Genomic DNA, 8,706 nt, shown 5'->3' with positions numbered 1-8,706 from the left:
AAGGCACAACTCTCTGTTGAGGACTGACCGAATTCTTCAAAGAAGAAGAAGACATGGCAGCCGAAAACAACAATAATGCAAACAATGCAAGGAAGGTGCTGGGTGACTTTACTGCACCTACTCTGATTTCTATGGGAGAAGCATCTCTATCCCTGCCATTGGAGCAAACAACTTTGAGCTTAAGCCTCAATTAGTTTCTCTAATGCAACAGAATTGCAAGTTCCATGGACTTCCAATGGAAGATCCTCATCAGTTTTTAGCTGAATTCTTGCAAATCTGTGACACAGTCAAGACTAATGGGGTTGACCCTGAGGTCTATAGACTGATGCATTCCCTTTTGCTGTAAGAGACAGAGCTAGGATATGGTTGGACTCTCAACCTAAAGAAAGCCTGGACTCTTGGGAAAAGCTAGTCAATGCTTCTTGGCAAAGTTCTTTCCACCACAAAGATGGAGTAAGCTTAGAGTGGAAGTCCAAACCTTCAGACAGAAGGATGGAGAATCCCTCTATGAAGCTTGGGAAAGATACAAACAACTAATCAGAAAATGTCCTTCGACATGCTTTCTGAATGGAGCATCATAGGTATTTTCTATGATGGTCTCTCTGAACTGTCCAAAATGTCTTTGGATAGCTCTGCTGGAGGATCTCTCATCTGAAGAAGACGCCTACAGAGGCTCAAGAGCTCATTGAAATGGTTGCAAATAACAATTCATGTACACTCTGAAAGGAATCCTGTGAACAATGGGACTAGTCAGAAGAAAGGAGTTCTTGAGATTGACACTCTGAAAGCCATATTGGCTCAGAACAAGATATTGACTCAACAAGTCAATTTGATTTCTCAAAGTCCTGTCTGGAATGCAAAATGCACCAGCAGTACTAAGGATGCTTCATCTGAAGAAGAAGCTTATGATCCTGAGAACCCTTCAATGGAAGAGGTGAATTACCTAGGAGACCCTATGGAAACACCTATATTCTTCATGGAGAATCACCCAAATCTCTCATGGAAGAATCAAGAGAGACCTCAACAAGGTTTCAATAACAACAATGGTGGAAGAAACAGGTTTAGCAATGGCAAGCCTTTTCCATCATCTTCTCAGCAACAGACAGAGAATTCTAAGCAGAACCCCTCTGACTTAGCAACCATGGTCTCTGATCTAATCAAAACCACTCAAAGTTTCATGACTGAAACAAGGTCCTCCATTAGGAATTTGGAGGCACAAGTGGGACAGCTGAGCAAGAAAGTTATTGAACTCCCTCCAAGTACTCTCCCAAGCAACACAGAAGAAAATCCAAAAGGAGAGTGCAAAGCCATCAATATGGCCGAATTTGGAGAGGATAGAGAGGAAGTGGACGCCACTGAGGAAGACCTCAATGAGCGTGCACCAACCTCCTCTGAGTTCCCCAATGAGGAACCATGGGAATCTGAGGCTCAAAATGAGACCATAGAGATTCCATTGGCCATACTTCTGCCTTTCATGAGCTCTGATGAGTATTCTTCCTCTGAAGAGGATGAGTATGTCACTGAAGAGCAAGTTGCTACATACCTGGAGCAATCATGAAGCTAAATGACAAGTTATTTGGAAATGAGACTTGGGAGAATGAACCTCCTTTGCTCACCAAAGAACTGGATGACTTGTCTAGGCAGAAATTACCTCAAAAGAGACAAGACCCTGGGAAGTTTCCATACCTTGTACCATAGGCACCATGACCTTCAAGAAGGCTCTGTGTGACTTAGGGTCAAGTGTAAACCTCATGCCTCTCTCTGTAATGGAGAAGCTAGGGATCTTTGAGGTACAAGCTGCAAGAATCTCACTAGAGATGGCAGACAACTCAAGAAAACAAGCTTATGGACTAGTAGAGAATGTTTTGGTTAAGATTGAAGACCATTACATCCCTACTGATTTCATAGTCCTAGAAACTGGGAAGTGCATGGATGAATCTATCATCCTTGGCAGACCCTTCCTAGCCACAGCAAAGGCTGTGATTGATGTTGATGGAGGTGAACTGATCATTCAAGTGAATGAAGAATCCCTTGTGTTTAAAGCTCAAGGATATCCCTCTGTCACCATAGAGAGGAAGCATGAAGAGCTTCTCTCAAATCAGAGACAAACAGAGCCCCCACAGTCAAACTCTAAGTTTGGTGTTGGGAGGCCACAACCAAACTCTAAGTTTGGTGTTGAACCCCCACATTCAAACTCTAAGTTTGGTGTTGGGAGGTTTCAACATTGCTCTGAGTATCTGTGAGGCTCCATGAGAGCCCTCTGTCAAGCTACTGACATTAAAGAAGCGCTTGTTGGGAGGCAACCCAATGTTATATTTTATCTATTTTCTTTTGTTATTTTATGTTTTTTGTAGGTTGATGATCATAAGAAGTCACAAAATCCATTGAAAAAGCAAAAACAGAATGAAAAACAGGAAGAAAAACAGCACACCCTGGAGGAAGAACTCACTGGCGTTTAAATGCCAGTGAGGCTAGCAGTTGGGCGTTTAACGCCCAGTCTGGCACCATTCTGGGCGTTTAACGCCAGAAAGGGGCACCAGACTGGCGTTAAACGCCAGGAAAGGGCTAGAACCTGGCGTTAAACGCCAGAAATGGGCACCAGCCCGGCGTTTAACGCCAGAAATGCCTCAAAACGTGATTTTGAGTGCCATTTGGTGCAGGGATGACTTTTCCTTGACACCTCAGGATCTGTGGACCCCACAGGATCCCCACCAACCCACCACACTCTCTCTTCTTCACCCATTCACCAATCACCTCAATACCTCTTCCCCATAAACCCTTCTTCACTCCTTCATTTTCACACCACTTCTCCCCCTCTATGGCCGAAACACAAAGCCACTCCCTTCTTCTCATTTCTTCTTCTTCTACTCTCTTCTTTCTTCTTTTGCTCGAGGACGAGCAAACCTTTTAAGTTTGGTGTGGTAAAAGCATTGCTTTTGTTTTTCCATAACCATTTATAGCATCCAAAGCCGGTGCAACTGAGAAGGCATGACCTCAAGCCCATCACCAAGAAAAGGATGGAGCAAACAAGAGACCCCTCTCATCATGAGATCCCTGAGATACCTCAAGGGATGCACCTTCCTCCACAAGACTATTGGGAGCAACTAAACACCTCCCTAGGAGAATTGAGTTCCAACACAGGACAACTAAGGGTGGCACCAAGAACATGCCATCCTCCTCCATGAAATTAGAGAAGATCAAAGAATCATGAGAGATGAGCAACAAAGACAAGGAAGAGACATTGAGGAGCTCAAGCACTCCATAAGACCTTCAAGAGGAAGAACAAGCCGCCATCACTAAGGTGGACCCGTTCTTTAATCTCCTTGTTCTTTATTTTTCTGTTTTCGAATTTTTATGCTTATGTTTATCTATGTTTGTGTCTTATGATCATTAGTGTCTTAGTGTCTATGCCTTAAAGCTATGAATATGAATCCATCACCTTTCTTAAATGAAAACTGTTTTTATTACAAAAGAACAAGAAGTACAGGATTTCAAATTCATCTTTAAAACTAGCTCAATTAGTTTGATGTGGTGGCAATACTTTTTGTTTTCTGAATGTATGCTTGAACAGTGCATATGTCTTTTGAATTTGTGGTTCATGAATGTTAAAATTGTTGGCTCTTGAAAGAATGATGAAAAAGGAGACATGTTACTGAGGATCTGAAAAATCATAAAAATGATTCTTGAAGCAAGAAAAAGCAGTGAATACAAAAAAAAAAGAAAAAAAGAGAAGCAGAAAAACGAAAAAAAAAGGGGAGAAAGAAAAAGAAAAGAAAAAGAAAGAAATAAAGTTGTGATCCAAGGCAAAAAGAGTGTGCTTAAGAACCCTGGACACCTCTAATTGGGGACTTTAGCAAAGCTGAGTCACAATCTGAAAAGGTTCACCCAATTATGTGTCTGTGGCATGTATGTATCCGGTGGTAATACTGGAAGACAGAGTGCTTTGGGCCACGGCCAAGACTCATAAAGTAGCTGTGTTCAAGAATCATCATACTTAACTAGGAGAATCAATAACACTATCTGGATTCTAAGTTCCTAAAGAAGCCAATCATTCTGAACCTCAGAGGATAAAGTGAGATGCCAAAACTGTTTGGAGGCAAAAAGCTACTAGTCCCGCTCATCTAATTTGAAGCTATGTTTCATTGATAATTTGGAGTCTATAGTATATTCTCTTCTTTTTATCTTATTTGATTTTCAGTTGCTTGGGGACAAGCAACAATTTAAGTTTGGTGTTGTGATGAGCGGATAATTTATACGCTTTTTGGCATTGTTTTTAGTATGTTTTTAGTAGTTTTAGTTGAGTTTTTAGTATATTTGTATTAGTTTTTAATTAAAATTCACTTTTCTGGACTTTACTATGAGTTTGTGTGTTTTTCTGTGATTTCAGGTATTTTCTGGCTGAAATTGAGGGATCTGAGCAAAAATCTGATCCAGAGGCTCAAAAGGACTGCAGATGCTGTTGGATTCTGACCTCCCTGCACCCGAAGTGGATTTTCTGGAGCTACAGAAGCCCAATTGGCGCGCTCTCAATGGCGTTGGAAAGTAGACATCCTGGGCTTTCCAGCAATATATGATAGTCCATACTTTGCCCAAGATTTGATGGCCCAAACCGGCGTTCAAAGTCACCCTCAGAATTCCCAGCGTTAAACGCCCAAACTGGCACAAGAATGGGAGTTAAACGCCCAAACTGGCACCAAAACGGGAGTTAAACGCCAAGAAGAGTCTCTACACGAAAAATGCTTCATTGCTCAGCCCAAGCACACACCAAGTGGGCCCGGAAGTGGATTTTTATGTCATTTACTCATCTTTGGATTAATTTTAGATCCTTTGATCATCTAGGACTTTTGGTAGCTATCTTTGTTTGATGCTATCTTAGACCTTTGGGAGGCTGGCCATTCGGCCATGCCTAGACCTTATGCTTATGTATTTTCAACGGTGGAGTTTCTACACACCATAGATTAAGGTGTGGAGCTCTGCTGTACCTCGAGTATTAATGCAATTACTATTGTTCTTCCATTCAATTCCGCTTGTTCTTTGTCCAAGATATCACTTGTTCTTCAACATGATGAAGGTGATGATTGACGCCCATCACCATTCTCACCCATGAACAAGGTGACTGACAACCATTCTTGTTCTACAAGCATCTGAGGCTTAGTGAATATCTCTTGGATTCCTGATTGCACGATGCATGGTTGATCGCCTGACAACCGAGTGCTCGCCTGACAAACGAGCCAGCCATTCCGTGAGATCAGAGTCTTCGTGGTATAGGCAAGAACTGATGGCAGCATTCAAGAGAATCCGGAAGGTCTAACCTTGTCTGTGGTATTCTGAGTAGGATTCAATGATTGAATGACTGTGACGTACTTCAAACCTGTAACCTACTGGGCGTTAGTGACAGACGCAAAAGAGTGATTCTATTCCGGTAGGGGAGGGAACCAAACCGGTGATTGGCAGCACTGTGACAGAGTGCGTGCATTAGCTTTCACTGCGCGGATGGGAGGTAGCTGCTGACAACAGTGAAACCTTACACGAGCTTACCATGGAAAGGAGTAAGAAGGATTGGATGAAGGCAGTAGGAAAGCAGAAAGACGGAAGGGAAGGCATCTTCATACGCTTGTCTGAAGCTCTTACACCAATGATATACATAAGTATCTCTATCTTTATCTTTTATGTTATTTTCGTTCATCACTATACCCATTTGAGTCTGCCTGACTGAGATTTACAAGGTGACCATAGCTTGCTTCATACCACCAATCTCCGTGGGATCGACCCTTACTCACGTAAGGTATTACTTGGACGACCCAGTGCACTTGCTGGTTAGTTGTGCGAAGTTGTAGTGATCACAATTTCGTGCACCACTTATCAGATGGGTATTGCTTCTGTAAGAGTTTGATATAGAAATAAGAGACAGAAAAGGGACAGAGAACCAAGTAGCTGATCATCTGTCCCGAATAGAACCAGTAGCTGGAGCGTCCCTCCCTTCTACTGAGATCTCTGAGACTTTCCCAGATGAGCAACTCTTTGCCATTCAGGAAGCTCCATGGTTTGCAGATATGGCAAACTATAAAGCTGTGAGGTTCATACCCAAGGAGTACAGCTATGTGCAAAGAAAGAAATTAATTTCAGATGCCAAGTACTACCTCTGGGATGAACCATATCTCTTTAAGAGATGTGCTGACGGAGTGATCCGCAGGTGTGTACCCAGAGAAGAAGCACAAAGGATCCTATGGCACTGCCATGGATCACAATATGGAGGACATTTTGGAAGTGAGCGAACAGCCACTAAAGTCCTCCAGTGCGGCTTCTACTGGCCTACTCTCTATAAAGATTCCCGAGAGTTTGTGCGTAACTGCGACAGTTGCCAAAGAGCTGGTAACCTGCCTCACGGATATGCCATGCCTCAACAAGGGATATTAGAGATAGAATTGTTTGATGTATGGGGAATTGACTTCATGGGGCCATTCCCACCATCATACTCAAACACTTACATTCTGGTGGCAGTAGACTATGTATCTAAGTGGGTAGAAGCAATTGCTACACCCACTAATGATACCAAGACCGTGCTAAAGTTCCTCCAGAAAAACATCTTCAGCAGATTTGGTGTTCCCAGGATACTAATCAGTGATGGGGGCTCTCATTTCTACAACAAACAGCTATACTCTGCTATGGTTAGATATGGAATCAGCCATAAAGTGGCAACCCCGTATCATCCACAGACAAATGGGCAAGCAGAAGTCTCTAACAGAGAACTAAAAAGAATCCTAGAACGGACTGTGATGGCCCGAAGAAAGGATTGGGCAAAGAGCTTAGATGATGCTCTGTGGGCATACAGAACAGCATTCAAGACTCCTATAGGAACCTCTCCATACCAACTGGTGTATGGGAAGGCCTGTCATTTGCCTGTGGAACTGGAACATAAAGCCTATTGGGCAACCAGATTCCTAAACATGGATGCTCAGTTAGCTGGTGAGAAAAGACTGCTCCAGCTAAATGAGCTAGAGGAGTTCAGACTCAATGCCTTTGAAAATGCAAAAATTTATAAGGAAAAGGCAAAGAAGTGGCATGACAAGAGATTGTCAACCAGAGTCTTTGAGCCAGGACAAAAAGTTCTGCTCTTCAACTCCAGGCTCAAATTGTTTCCAGGAAAACTCAAATCCCGGTGGAGGGGTCCGTATGTGATTACAGGAGTGTCACCATATGGATATGTTGAGCTTCAGGATATTGATTCTGACAAGAAGTTCATTGTTAATGGACAGAGAATCAAGCACTATCTTGAAGGAAATTTTGAGCAGGAATGCTCAAAACTGAGACTTGAGTGATTCTTAGCAGAAGTCCAGCTAAAGACAGTAAAGAAGCGCTTGCTGGGAGGCAACCCAGTCATTAGGAGGGTATATGATTAGTTCTTACAGAGGCAAGTATCAAAAATGAAGGAATTCACAGAGTTACAGAAAGATTCAGCTCAAAAAGCAGAGAAAATGAGCTTACTGGCGAAAAAACGCCAGTAAGGGGCATTTTGGGCGTTAAACGCCAGAATGGGTACCATTCTGGGCGTTTAACGCCAGGAATGGGCACCATTCTGGGCGTTAAACGCCAGAATGGGCACCATTCTGGGCGTTTAACGCCAGGTGTGCAGCATCCTGGGCGTTTTGGAAAAACGCCCAGTGACAAAGGAATTCTGGCGTTTAACGCCAGCCAGGGCACCTGGCTGGGCGTTAAACGCCCAAAAAGGGCTACAAATGGGCGTTAAACGCCAGAATGGGTGCCATTCTGGGCGTTTAACGCCAGCTTGGTGGGGGGACCACAATTTTGTTTTCAATTCAATTTTTTTCAACCTTTCCTTTTCTCACCCATACTTTTCTACAAAATCACACTTCAATCATTCATCATTCACTTTCAAATCTTCAAAAAATCAAAACCACTCTTCAAATTTATTTCAAATCAATTACAAACATTGTTCAAAAATTTCACCCTTTTCTCAATTTCTTTCCATATCTCCTCAAATCTCCTTTCAAATTTCTCTCTTCTTTTTCGAAAACTCCCATCCCCACCTTATAAATACACGTTTGGCTCCCTCATTCCATCACACCATTCGAATTTCCTCTTCCTCCCCCTCTCTTCTCTCTTTTCTTTTGCTTGAGGACAAGCAAACCTCTAAGTTTGGTGTGCTTTTCCGTGATCACTAAGCCAAGATTCATCAAGATCATGGCTCCTAAGGGAAAACAAACCAATTTAAGAGGAAAGAAAGAGACTAATCCAAAGAATCTTTGGAATCAAAAGAAGTTCTTAACCAAAGAACATGAAGACCATTATCACAAAATAATGGGTCTGAGGTCAGTGATCCCGGAAGTAAAATTTGATCTGAAAGAAGATGAATATCCGGGGATCCAAGAGCAAATTCGAAACAGAGGTTGGGAAGTTCTAACCAATCCTGAGACAAAGGTTGGAAGGAACATGGTTCAGGAATTCTACTCAAATCTGTGGCTGACAGATAAGCAGAGAATGACTGGAACCGCTTACCATACCTATAGAACCATGGTCAGAGGGAAAGTTATATACTTCCATCTGGACAAAATAAGAGAAATCTTCAAGTTGCCTCAACTGCAAGATGATCCTGACTCCTTTAATAGGAGGATGGTGAGAGTAGATAAAGGGTTGGATCAAGTTCTAGAGGATATATGCCTCCCTGGAACTAAATGGATAACCAAT

At 42.6% G+C, this 8,706-nt stretch overlaps 1 non-coding gene across 1 annotated transcript; it reads right to left on the bottom strand.

Annotated features, from left to right (window-relative positions):
• Positions 1 to 455: 455 nt before the first annotated feature.
• Positions 456 to 562, bottom strand: LOC130965133 (small nucleolar RNA R71). The gene has a single exon (XR_009081185.1). It is a non-coding gene; the product is annotated as a small nucleolar RNA R71 (small nucleolar RNA).
• Positions 563 to 8,706: the final 8,144 nt, after the last annotated feature.

The sequence above is a fragment of the Arachis stenosperma genome, chromosome 2, assembly GCF_014773155.1.
Source record: "Arachis stenosperma cultivar V10309 chromosome 2, arast.V10309.gnm1.PFL2, whole genome shotgun sequence".
Lineage (NCBI taxonomy): Eukaryota > Viridiplantae > Streptophyta > Magnoliopsida > Fabales > Fabaceae > Arachis > Arachis stenosperma.
Note: the sequence above shows the minus strand (reverse complement) of the source record. Positions and strands in the feature narration are given on the sequence as shown.